This window comes from Mustela putorius, unplaced genomic scaffold, assembly GCF_011764305.1.
Source record: "Mustela putorius furo isolate JIRA1106 unplaced genomic scaffold, ASM1176430v1.1 tig00000129_pilon_pilon_pilon, whole genome shotgun sequence".
NCBI lineage: Eukaryota > Metazoa > Chordata > Mammalia > Carnivora > Mustelidae > Mustela > Mustela putorius.
Window position 1 is genome coordinate 18,637,024 of NW_025421290.1, and position 14,076 is coordinate 18,651,099.

A 14,076-nucleotide genomic window follows, 5' to 3' on the forward strand; every position below is an offset into this window, starting at 1 on the left:
AGTTGAAGGGAAGGAGCTGGAAGGCTATGGGGAATTAAGGTAGCTAGAGTTCACAGGGCAGAATATCAGGGAAGAGAGAGCTGCAAGAGAATTTTTAAGAATTTAGTTGAGTACTAATCAGTGAGGTTCCTTTCAAGAATTCAGTTGAGTACTCATCAGTGCATGCCTGTGAGGGAACTACTTGAGGCTAGGAAGAACCACTCAAAAGGAATTGAAGGAACAATACAATACTCATAGCTCACATACAATACCAGGAATAGAGCCCTGAATCCATCAGAGTAGAAAATCTTATTCACTGAGTGTCAGATAGAGCATCTCCAACATTCTAGTTGTCATTTTTAGATGTTCGAGGTTGAGTCTTTTTATCTGTCTTTACTGAAAATGTAGTCAACCTTTTTTCTAGCTTCTAGAACTTATGGGATTTATAACAACTTTTAATGTCCTGGTTTCCTAATCTTATCAACTGTGTCGTATCTAGGCTGATTTTGATTGATATTTTTACTCATGGCTGCATTTTCCTTTTCGTGTTTTTTTTTTTTTTTAATTTTTTTAAACCTGCTTGGAAATCAGTTGATGCTTGTCAGGCATGTAAAAGAAGACATTGTAAATTTTACCTTGTTGGGTGCAGATATATTTGTATTCCTCTGTGTGTTCTCGAAACTTTTTCTGGAATGTACTGAGTTTACTTGGAAAGTGGTCCTTTCAGGTATTACTTTTAATCTTTGTTAAATGGGACCATTTAATCTAATTGCCCCACTGCTGAGGCAGAATCTTTGTGAGTGCTTTACTGGATGCCCTGTGAATAATGAGGTTTTTCCATTTGGCTAGTCATCTGGTTACAGATGTTAAATTGAAGACCTGTTTGTTTTTAAGTTCTTTTGGGATCATTAGATAGTAGTCTTTATTCTAGGACTGTTTTTTAGCCATGCTGTGGTCTCTACTAACTGGCCTGGAGTATACTAGTCTTTATTTACTCTGGTTGGATAGAAGCTCCAATGTCTCCAACCCCGTTTGAACCTTGCATTGTTTTTGTTTGTTTGTTTGTTTTAGCTCCTCAGCAGTTGTTTTTTGCCTGGCCTTGTGGAATTTCACTCTAAGTGTATGTAGATCAGTATTAAGTTAGTCTCAAGTGGACCCCTACCTAGATGTCTAGAGCTTTTTTCTGCATAACCCCTCCTTTCTGGTACATTATTCCGGTAATTCCTGTTACCTGTATCTTACTGAATTTATATCTTTGTCTCTTCAAGTTAAGTAGATTGCTGTGCTGTGCTTTTAATCTCTCTGCCTGCAGGGGTGTTTAGGACATACATGTCTTTTGGCAGAAAGTCAAGATGTTTGCAGGGCTTATCTAGCTTATTTCCTTCTCTCAGGGAATGCAGATCTACACTTATTATTGTCCAATGTCCATAAACTGTTACGTCATATATTTTGTCTAGTTTTGTAGTTGTTTACTGTCTGGGGGTAAATCTGGTTACCAGTTACTCCATAATCATAATAGCTAGAAGCATAAATCCTAAACTGGGTTATTGTGGGAATTTGATAAAGACTTTTGGGTGAAGTTACAGGAAGGAGCGTTGGCTGATTTTTATAGTTGATAGCCATTTAGGAATTGTTTATGGACCCCTGCAGTAGTTGACTTAGCAGTGGTTTGTCTTTTTCAACCAGATCTGGCAGATGAGATAATGTAAATAGAAAAGCACTATACAAATGTGCTTATTATTTTTAGATTAGAGTAATTTATTGAATGTTCTTATTAATAAGTGTTCTGCCTCCGAGTAGATTTTTTTTTTTTAATTGAAAGTAAAAATAGTTGTTTTTTATGCTGGAGAAGTTGGAGCTTTATGCTGGAGAAGTTGGAGTTGGTGATGATGCCTTCAGTGTTATTTCTAATTACCAAAAATTGGTTTCAGTACACTTTGATGTTATTGGATAAAGAATGCTTCTCACATGTAGTAAAAATGTCAGTCCAAGACTACAGTAATGTAGTTGGCAGAAAGACATATTTCTGAAGATTGTATTGTGTCACTATATTATTCTTGGGTTTTTGTACTTAGGGACTTGCACATACATATTCAGTGAACATTTGATGTGTGAATCTTTATTAAGACCATTCACTTGTCAATCATATGATTAACTTTCTATATGTCAAACATGGTAGTAGATATTAGGGAGGCAAAAGAAATAAGAGGTAGGGTCCCTTATTAGAAGATTACATGAAATGGCACATGTATAAGGCAACAACACATTCTAGCAAAGATTAATGGAATACATAGTGATTATGTCAGCTCTCAGGGAGAAATGGAGGGGCTGGATTTTGAGAAAATTGGTGGATTTGCATTGATTCACCAAGAGGATAAGGGAGAAAAAGTCCCTGCTCTAAGAAGAAGGAATGGTGTGTTGCAGGGTGACAGCTGAGAATGACAAAATTGTTCTGTGAATAACAAGCAGATTAAATTGGCTTGAATGGAATTCTCTGTAGAAGAGAGTCAGAAATTAGGTTGTAGAGTTGATTGTGATATGAGGGATGTAGAAGATTTTGAGCATTAGTCTGCGAAGAGAGAAAGCTGATTGCCCCATATGTTAAAAAGTAGACAAAATTAAAGAATTTTGTGTTCACAAAGTAAGTTTTATAGGTGTTGACTTATTTTAAGATAAACTATGAAGCAAATGAAGACAATGAGTGTTGCTGTGTTTGATTACAATAAGGTAGAAACCCATTCTTTATTGGGATTTGAAAAACACTGCTTACAGAAGTGAATAAATATATAAAAGTTTTACATTGGGGTGCCTGGGTGGCTCAGTTGGTTAAGAATCTCCCTTCGGAGGACACCTGGGTCGCTCAGTTTGTTAAGCGGCTGCCCATGATCCCAGTGTCCTGGGATCGAGTCCAACATGGGGCTCCCTGCATGGCGGGGAGCCTGCTTCTCTCTCTGCCTCTGCCTGCCACTCTGCTTGCCTGTGTGCTCTCTCTCTGACAATTAAATAAAAATAAAATCTTTCAAAAAAAAAAAAAAATCTGCCGGGGCGCCTGGGTGGCTCAGTGGATTAAGCTGCTGCCTTCGGCTCAGGTCATGATCTCAGTGTCCTGGGATCGAGCCCCACATCGGGCTCTTTGCTCAGCGGGGAGCCTGCTTCTCTCTCTCTCTGACTCTCTGCCTACTTGTGATCTCTCTCTCTCTGTCAAATAAATAAATAAAAATCTTTAAAAAAAAAAATCTGCCTTCTGTTCTGGTTATGATCCCAGGGTCCTGTGAGTGAGCCGGATGTCTCCGTGGGGAGCCGGCTTCTCTCTCTGCCCCTCCCCCTGCTCACTCTCTCTCAAATAAATAAATAAAATCTTTTTAAAAAGTGAAAGTTTTACATGTTATGACATATTGTAAGGGAAAAAAAAGGAATTTTTAACTCACTGAGCCACCCAGGGGCCTCGAATAAAAAGGAATTTTTTAAATGATACAATAACTGAAGGTATTCTAACTGAATTCTCTGAGTAAGGCTGAATTTCATTTGTCTGTTTGTTGCTCTAGGTTGCTGCATACTCATGACCCAGGTGGTATTTTCATTCAAGATAAAGTGTGTCCTGTTGCCTTTATTGATTAACTGAACAATTCAGGTTAGTATATTTTTTGTACAGCATTTCCCTTTTCTAATTATAAATTGATATGTTGAGAAATAGATAATTTTGTGTTAAAATCTATGTATGTACGTGGCAATGAATTAGAAAGACCAAGTCAATCTAAATGCTACTGAATTATGTATTAGTTAACAGACATTTTGGTACTACCTACTATGTATAGTCTGTAGTGCATAAAATAAAAAAAATGTTTTACTCCTTGTTTAGTAGTTTTGTACTTTAAGAGGCTGGTTAAAAACAAGTTGTGGCTGAATATGTTACATTGTAATTTTGGCATTGTTGTGTGACATATTGGGTGTTGAAAAGAAACAACTCATCTTAGAATTTTTGGACATTTTTATAGCTGACTTTTAAAGGATAGATTGTTGTCCAGATTTTAGTCATACATAAAAATTATTATTTGTTTTTAGTGTTGTCTGTGTGTTTTGACAAATATATATTTATCCCCATAATCTTTTAAATTCATTCATGTTGTCTCTTTGTAGTCAACCTCTCTCTCATCTCAACTCCTAGCAACCACTGATCTGTTTTTTGTCCCTATAGTCTACCTATTCTGATATGTCATTTAAATAGAATCATTGAGTATGTAGCTTTTAAAATCTAGCTTTTTTCACTTAGCATAATGCATTTGGATTCATTCATGTTGTTGTACTAGTAATTTGTTTTCTTTCTTTCTTTCTTTTAAAATTCTGAGCTGTGTTCTACCAAATGGGGATATACTATAGTTGGTTTATTCATTCACCACTTTATATACATTTGGGGAGTTTCCAACTTTTGGTGATAATTTTAGTCATACTTTTTCTCTCTTTTTTGTGATAAAATACTAATATATAGCCTAATATTTATAACAATAAGATACATGACATAAAATTTACCACCTTAGCCATTTTTTTAAGAAAGATTGTATTTATTTATTTGCGAAAGAGAGAAAGCACCAGGGAGGGGAGGGTCAGAGGGAGAAGCTCACTACCTGCTGAGTGGGGAGCCCGATAGGGGACTGAATCCTAGGACTCCAGGATCTTAACCTGAGCTGAGGGCAGACGTTTGGCCTATATAAGCCACCCTGGCACTCCTCCCCCACTCATCTTTGCCATTTTTAAGTGTACAGTTCAGTGCTTTAAGTACATTCACATTGCTATGCAGTCATCAGAGAATTCCTGTAACTCTTTTCATCTTGTAAAATTGAAACAATATTCCTATTAAACAGTAACTCCCCATTCTCTATTCCATCCAGCTCCTGGAAAGCAGTATTATACTTTCTGTCTTTATGAATTTGACTCTAAGTAATTCACATGGGGGGGGGGGTCATACACAGCATTTGTCTTTTGTTTCTGGCTTATTTCACTTAGCATAATGTCCTTGAGGTTCATCCGTGTTGTAGTATAGCACAGAATTTCCTTTCTTTTTGAGGCTGAATAGTATTCCATTGTATGTACATACTTTATTTTGCTTATCTGCTTATTGGTTGTTGGACATGGGTTTCTTCCACATTTTAGCTATTGTGCATAATGTGGCTATGAACATAAGTGTGTAAATATTTCTTCAACACTCTGTGTTTAGTTCTTTTGGGTATATATATATATGTTCAGAAATGAAATTGGTAGGTCATATAGTAATTCTATTTTTAATTTTTTGAGGAGCCACCATACTTTTTTCCACAGCAGCTATACCATTTTACTGTCTCTTCAGCATTGCACGTGTTTCACTGTCTCTACCTCCTTGCCAACAACTGTTACTTTCTGATTTTTGATAGTAGCCATTTTAATGGGTATGAAATTGTAGGTTTTTGTGTGTTTGTATGTGTGTGTGGTTTTGATTTGCATTTCCCTAACGATGGGTGCCACTGAACATCTTTTTATGGGCTTATTGGCTCTTCGTATATCTTCTTTGGAACAATGTCTATTCCTTTCTTTTTTTCCAATTTTGAATTGGGTTGTTTGTCTTTTGTTGTTGAGGCTTAGGAGTTCTCTCTATATTTTGGATAGTAATTCCTTATCAGATACATGATTTACAAGTATTTTCTCTCAGTCTTTTAGGTTGCCTTTTTATTTCACAGATGTTATCTTTTGATGCACAAAAGTTTTAGTTTTCACAAAGTCCAGTTTGTCAATTTTTCTTTTCTTTCTCCCTATGTTTTTAGTGTCATATCCAAGAAATCATTGGTAAATTCAGTAACATGAAACTTTTATCCTATGTTTTCTTCTGAGAGTTTTATTATTTTAGGTCCTACAGTTATGTACTTGATCTATTTTGACTTAATTTTTATATATATGTTAGGTAGGGGTCCAGCATCATTCTTTTGGATGTGGATATTCTGTTTTCCCAGCACCATTTATTGAAAAGACTGTCCTTCCCACCCCTACCCCCCTAGCATTGAATGTTATTGGCACTCTTGTCAAATCATTTGACCATATATATGAGAGTTTATTTCTGGGCTCTCTGTTCCATTGGTCCATGTGTCTGTTTTTGTGGCAAACCACACTGTTTTGTTGTTGTTGTTGTTATTTTTAAAGTTTTTATTCATTTGAGAAAGAGAGAGAAAATACAAGTCAGTGGAGGGACACGGAGGAGGGAGAAGTAGATTCCCAGCTGAGCAGGGAGCCCAGCACAGGGCTGGATCCCAGGATTCTGGGATCATGACCTGAGCTGAAGGGAGATGCTTAATTGACTGAGCCAACACCACACATTGTTTTGATTACTGTAGCTGTATAGTAAAATTTGAAATCAGAAAGTGTAAGTCCTCCAGTTTTTCTGTTCTTTTTCAAGATTGTTTTGGCTCTTTGGGATCCCTTGAGATTTCATATGCATTTTAGGGTGAGTTTTTCTATATCAGAAAAAATGTGATTGGGGTTTTGATCAGTGTTGCATTGAATCTGTTGATTTCTTTGGGTAGTATGACATTTTAACAATATTAAGTCTCCTAGTGTTACTAACATGGGAGGTGTTTCCATTTATTTATGTCTTCTTTATTTTCTTTCACCAATATTTTGTAGTTTTCATTGTATAAGTCTTTTGCCTCCTTGGTCAAGTTAATTCATAAGTATTTTATTCTTTTTGATGCTGTTAATGGAATTCTTTTTGTAATTTTCTTTTTAGATTGTTCATTTTGTGTAGAAATGTGGTTTGTTTTTGTATGTTGATTTTGTATCATGCTGTTTTGATGAATTCATTTATTCTAAGAGCTTTTTCGTGGAGTCTTTAGGGTTTTTTTTTTTTTTTAAGATTTTATTTATTTATTTGACAGACAGAGATCACAAGTAGGCAGAGAAGCAGACAGGGTGGGGTGGGGAAGCAGGGTCCCTGCTGAGCAGCGAGCCCCATGCAGGGCTCCATCCCAGTACCCTAGGATCATGACCTGAGCTGAAGGCAGAGTCTTAACCCACTGAGCCACCCAGGTGCCCCTAGGGTTGTTGTTGTTTTTTAACACATAAGATTATATTATCTGCAAATAAATAATTTTACTTTGTCCATTTCAGTTTGGATGCCTTGATACATATATATATATATTTTTTTTTTTTTTTTTTTTTACTTGACGTATTGCTCTGGCTAGAGCTACCAGTACTATCTTGAATAGAAGTGGGGAAAGTGGACTTCCATTTCCTTGTTGGTAATCTTGGAGGAATAGCTTTTGGTCTTTCAACATTGAGTATGATATTTGCTGTGGGTTTTTCATATATTGCTTATATTATGTTGAAGTAGTTCCATTCTGTTCCTATTTGGTTGTTTTCATCATGAGAGGGTATTGGATTTTATCGAATGCTTTTTTTTTTATACCAATTGAGATGATTGAGTGGGTTTTTCTTTCATTTTGTTGATGTAGCATATTACATTGATCAGTTTTCATACATTGAACAATCCTTGCATTCCTTTAATAAATCCCACTTAGTGGTGGTGTGTGATCATTTTAATATGCAGTTATACATTTTAAAAATAAATCATTGTATTAAAAGAATGTTTATTAGTAGAATTATTAATAGAATGTTTTATTAACAGAATCTATTAATAGAATGTTATTTGTTATTGTTAAAGAAACCATGATGATTTTACTATTGCTTTTTTGGGCTGGGGTTGCATTTCTTTTAAAAAGCATTAAAGCTTAACCAAGGAATTTTTTTAAACAGATTTTGTGGGTAGGGCAAGAGACCTGCATTTATGATTTTTTTTGAGTATATAAAGACAAGTAATTCAAAACTGTTAGAAATGGGATATATTGGATCTTGTGGTGTTTCCTGACTATTGAAAAATCATGTTGCTTTCTTGAGTATAGTGTTAGATCAGAAATGTACTGATAGGCTTGTATAGTTAACCCTCATATAGGTAGCTCCAAAACCTACCTGTTTAGAAAAGTCAAATAAGTTATAAGAATTCTCTTATATTAAAAATCATACTTACTCTCGAAGATGGCAAATGTCAGGCATAAAACGTCAATTTAAACTTTCTTGAACGAATATTTGGATTGAAAGTGATGGAAATTGTCCTTCTGCCTTGGGGAAATTAGTAATATAAAAAATTAGCTATGTAGTGATCTCAAAAAGGCTACTGATTATGTACAAGAATTATCTGGTTCATTGTGTGCTATAGAAATAAAAAGATCTTGGGCGCCTGGATGGCTCAGTGGGTTGAACCGCTGCCTTCGGCTCAGGTCATGATCTCAGGGTCCTGGGATCGAGTCCCGCATCGGGCTCTCTGCTCAGCAGGGAGCCTGCTTCCCTCTCTCTCTCTCTCTGCCTGCCTCTCCATCTACTTGTGATTTCTCTCTGTCAAATAAATAAATAAAATCTTAAAAAAAAAAAAAAGAAATAAAAAGATCTTGAGCAAAGTATTGTGCTCTGAATCAGAGAATGTTGCTTTAGATTCCAGCTCTCAGCCTGGAAATTAAGAGTCACTGCGACTTTGAACTGTTCTGTTTCTGAATATTTTAGATAAATTGTATGACTTGAATAGTATCTACAGATAAAATAGTAGATAAAATAAAATGTGGTATGATATCTGTATTTTTAATTTTTTGAGAATCTTCCATTTTGTTTTCCATAGTGGCTGTACCAGTTTACAAAACCACCAACAGTGTACAAGGTTCCATTTTCTCCATATCCTCACCAATACCTGTTATTTCTCAGTTTTTTGATACTAGCCATTCTGACTGCTATAAGGTGATATATCTCACTGTGGTTTTGATTTGCATTTCTCTGATGACTAGTGATATTCATGTTCAGAACTACCAGTTTCCTTTTTCTTAAGAGCACTACCAGGCCTAGAAAATTAGCCAAACAAACAAACAAAAACCCAAAACACAAAAACAGAACAAAACTTATTCAAGATACTGTTTTAGAAATGGAACCTTTTAAAATAAAATAGCATTTAAGTATTTAATTTTAGATATTTGATGTATGGGCATATTAAGAGATTATGACTCAGTTGAAGTGGTTTTAGTTATACTAAAGTACACCTCTTTGCTCTAATTTTTTTTCTCTTGTAACATCTTCTATTCATTATATTATACTAATTTCATTCTGATTTCCTAAGAATTTCTAGCCCTTTAGAACAAAGGAGACAGCTATTTGGAGAAAATTCTTCATGACTCTTTTGTGTTTCTGTTCATATTCTGAGCGGAAGCATTGACAGCTTTTTGTTGGGGACTGTCTTTTCAAGGAAATTTGTATACCAAACATCCTAGAAAGATAGAAATAGTGTTTTCCTAAGGAAAACAGGTTATAGATTTCTTTGCTGTCCAGGATAATAAAGGTAATCCCTTTGGGGAAAAGATAGGGCACATTAGCTTATAAACCCCTTGAAAGATTTGGGTTTCATAAGCTCATCTTTCTTTTCCTGTACAAACGTACTCTGTGTGCGGGCATCACTGGCTCACCTTGTGTTGCCTTTTAAGGATTAGGGCTCGGAACCAGAACAAATGATGATACTCTGGCTCCTGCTGTTGTTTTGAGTAGTAAGCTGTTCTTTGTCTCTGAACCAGTAGTGTCATATCTTCTGCCAGGATTATCTGATGCAGAGTTGCCAAATACCACTAACACAACTTATTGTTAAAATAAAACTGAGTTTATTGTTTATTGCTGTGAAGGAGAATACCATCTTCAGAAGGCTTTGGTGATATCGTAGTGGGGCAAAGCCAAGGTCAAAATTTGAGAATTTGAAGTTTGGTTTGAGTCTTAAGTTGTGGTGATTGGGCTTGATTGGGATTGAATACCATAATAGTTTAGAATTGGTAGAAACAGCAAAGCAAGGATTTAAAAATTGTTGATGCTTCTTGTTGAAGAGATGATGGGTTTTTCCTGAAGCTTCTGAAATGAACAATCAAGTTATATTCATGCAAGAGCCTCCTGGAATAGTAGAGTTATGCTAATGAGAATGCTGGACTAATAAAGTCTCGTTAATATATACCAGAAGATTTGCATGTAGATATATTAGCTTCTTAGGGCTGCTGTAATAAATTGCCACACCCTTATGTCTTAAAACAATAGGCTCTTTTCTCTTCCAACTTTTGGTATTTACAAGCAGTCCTTAGTGTTTTTTGTTTCCTGGCAGCGTAACTCTAATCTCTACCTCCATCTTCACAAGGTGGTCTTCCCTCTGTATCTGTAACCCAAATTTCCCTCTTCCTATAGGGACTCCAGTCACTGGATTAGGGCCCACCTTAATCCACTATTACTTCATGTTACCTTGATTATATCTGCAAAGACCCTATTTCCAAATAAGGTCACATTGACAATGAATGACTTTTGGGGGGACACTATTCCCCAAGTACAAGGATGCAAGGGAGCATGTGGTTTCAGTCATCAGTATCTAGTGTGGCTAGATGATTTTGTTTCTCAGTATCCAGGACACTGTGGCTGGCTGATTGCTTAGCACGCATGTAGGATAAAATCTCAGACTCTTCAGAGTTCTTGACAAAAGGATGATGTAGTGGAAAGAATACCAGTATGGAAATCAAGTTGCCTTGGTTCTAATTTGTGCCCTGCTATTAAATAGCTTGAGAAAGTTACTGTCTTCTCCAGCTTTTAGTTTCTCAATGGGTATAATGGGGAGGTCTGGAAGAAAAGAGGAATGGACCAAATGATCTATCTGTATGGGCCTTTGTAGGTCTCGGATTCTGAAATTTGTTAATTGTTGAGTTTCTGCTATATACCATGCTGACAGTAGTTTTGATAGAGTGACAAAATTTAAAAAGGAAGTAGAGAATGATTTAAATGCTTATATGATAAATTCTGACTTGTGAATGTGGCCTTGTTTACGTTTTGCTTACTTGGGTGAAGACCACTCATGAAGATAGTAAGTAAACATGAAGTTAGTCCTGATCTCTCTGATTTAACCATATTTTGTTTTTCAATTTGAATAATATATTTGGAATAGAGACATTTTTGAGGTCAGTTAATTCACTTGAAGTTAGAAAAATGTATCGTTGCTGCACTCTCTCAGCTGAGTTCAGAAAATGAAATAATCTTTTTTCAAGTGAACATGAGAGGGTAGATCTCCCTTCATTGCACACATTGCTCTATTATAATATTCCTGCAGTCAAGGGATCTGAGAAACATTTCTCCTAGAGAATGGTAATAGACTAATGAGGTGGAGCCTGGTCCAAGAGTTCTAGGTGTAAGTGATTCTTCTTACATTGGATTTTTTAACATTTTAAATAGCTCACTGCAGTGTTGTTTGAATTCTGTCTCCGAATGTTGAAAATACATAATAGTTACTTCATTAACATTTTGTGGATACTTATGAGGAAATTTTTTGGTAATACTAAAACCATGTGTGGTTGTGTCTGTGCTTGTTCTTTTCAAGGTACAAATTAATAATGTCTATGTATTGGTGGTAAGTATAAATACAGGTTGAACCAACATCTTTGGATTTGCATTAAAAGTGACTGAAGTAGAAGAAAATGGATTGTTGATTCATCCCATATGGTAGAATTTCAGACCCATCTTTTGTGAAACCCTGGAAATCTCTCAACACTTGAATTTAAGGATCTTCCAGCATATAGCTCTTTAATTACAGAAAAATTTTCCCAGGACCCTGTTTTCAGGGTTGGTTATTTGGGTTATTCAGAGATGATCACCAGAAACTGCAACAATGGTGATTTCTTTTTTTTCCTCTCTTCTTTTCTTTTGTTTTTAGTTTTAGAAGAATATTAGAATATAAAATTTGCAATAATACATAGCAGTACTTGAAATAAAATATGTTAAAAGGGGGGTTCCTCAGTGGTCAGTTTGTTAAGCATCTAATTCTTGATTTCCGCCCAGGTCATGAATTCAGGATCTTGAAATGGAGGCAGACATGCCACCTGCTGTTGGGCTCCATGCTTCGTGCAGAGTCTGCTTGAGATTCTCTCCCTTTCTCTCTGCCCCTCTCCCCTGCTTACATACAAGCGCATGCTCTCTCTCTTAAATAAATCAATCTTTGAAAAAATAGGTTAAAATGATCATAATTAAAAACTAATAAAGTATAGATGCTATAATTATGGTAATAAAAATACATACCTTCTGTATCAAATTTTCTGTTCACATTTCCATCCTTCAATGAAAAGAGTAGGAGAATGTTTTTTTAATGTGCTGTCCACATCAGTGAAAATAACTTGACCTTTAAGACGCCAAGATTTTGGGCTCCTGGGTGGCTCAGTCAGTTAAGCTACTGCCTTCAGCTCAGGCCATGATCCCAGAGTCCTGGGATCAAGCCCTGCCTTGGGCTCCCAGCTCCACAGGGAGTCTGCTTCTCCCTCTGACCTTCCATCCTCTCATGCCCTCTCTTACTTGCTCTCTCAAATAAATAAAGTCTTAAAAAAAAAACAAGATTTTTTTGACTTGTGGGCCATTCTGATGAATCCTGGAAGGCTTTTTTTGAGAGGTGTGGGTGGATATGGTCGCTGATGATTCACGTTTTTATTAAACTTACTTGGATTTTCCTCCTCATTTTAGACCTTGAAGTTGGTTTGCTAATATTTAGCAAGATAAAGTTTCTTCTTCTTGTAAGAAATTTTTTTCTAGTTTCAGAGAATTTTGAATTGGCAAAGAGTAGAAAGTAGGGTATGGATATGTTTGATTTATTTTATGGTTTGGAATCTTCACTTTCTGTGTAGTGTTTATTTTGTTGGATTCACATATGCTTGAGAAATTAAAGAATTCTCCTCCCCCAGCCCCCAACCAGCTACTTCTGTAGTTTCATAGGAAAAAAAAAAGAAAAAAGGGAAAGAAGGAAAATCATGATCATGTTAAACACATTTTTTTCCCTTCTTCTTAAATACCTATTCTGAATTAATGGACTCTTGTGCTGGTTGTTTAGTTGAAGGTTTTTTGATTGATTGATTTGTCAGAGAGAGAGCACAAGTAGGGGGAGCAGCAGGCAGAGGGAGAAGCAGGCTCCCCACCGAGCAATGAGCCCAGTGGAGGAATTGATCCCAGGACCCTGGGATCATGACCTGAGCTAAAGGCAGGTGCTTACCCAACTGAGTCACCCAGGCATCCCCCCCCCGCTTTTTTTAAATAGATTTTATTTTTTGGAGTAGTTTTACCTGTAGAGAAAATACAACAGGAAGTACAGAGTTCCCTTATATCCTATAGTCTTGTTATAATTGCTTATTACTACCAGGTATTTTTTCCCTTACAGTTCTTTGGGATTTTTTATGTAGATCATACTGTCTGTGAACAGAGATAGTTGTATTTTTTCCTTCCTACTTTATATAATTTATATCCTTTCTTGTTTTACTGCATTAGCTAGCGTGTCCAATATGATATGAATAGGAATGGTGAGAGGGAAAATCTTAGAGGGAAAGTATCTAGTTTTTAACTATTAAGAATGGTATTTGCTGTGGGGTTTTTGTAGATTTTATTAGCCTGAGGGATTTCCCTTGTACTTCTCTTTGCTGAGTTTTTATCATAAATGGGTGTTGAATTTTATCAAATTCTTTCTCTGCAGGTATCGATATCACATGACTTTTCTTGTACAGTGTGTTGATGTGTGATGGATTACATTAAAAAACTGATTTTCAAATGCTGAACTTGATTTATATATTTAGAATAAATCTTATTTGGTTGTGTGTATAATTTGACTTGCTGATATTTTTTGAGGATTTTTTGCATCTCTGTCCATGAGAGATATTTGTTTGTAGTTTTCCTTTCTTGTAATGTTGTTTGGGTTTAGTATTAGAGTAATGCTGGATTCATAGAACAAATTAGAAAGTGCTCCCTCTTCTTTCTTTAACAGACTGCAGAGAAATGGTATTTCCTATTTCTTAAGTGTTTGGTAGAATTCATCAGAGAAAATATCTGGGTATGGTATGGAGCTTTCTGCTTTGGAATATTGGTAATTATTTATTTAATTTCTTAGATTAGTATAGGGTTATTTGTGTGATCTGTGTCTTCCTTGTGTGAGCTTTGGTAGATTGTCTTTAAAAGAATTGTTCCATTTCATCTAAGTTGTCAAATGTACGGGCCTTGAAT

General features: G+C 35.8%; 1 protein-coding gene across 2 annotated transcripts in view; it reads left to right on the plus strand.

The window, feature by feature from the left end:
• The window catches only part of FUT8 (fucosyltransferase 8), a 294,755-nt gene that overhangs the window by 43,613 nt on the left and 237,066 nt on the right, over positions 1-14,076 (plus strand). For both annotated transcript variants that reach the window (XM_045070563.1, XM_045070567.1), the window contains exon 2: positions 3,525-3,610. The gene's annotated coding sequence lies outside the window, so the exon portion shown is untranslated. The remainder of the gene's footprint in view (positions 1-3,524; positions 3,611-14,076) is intronic.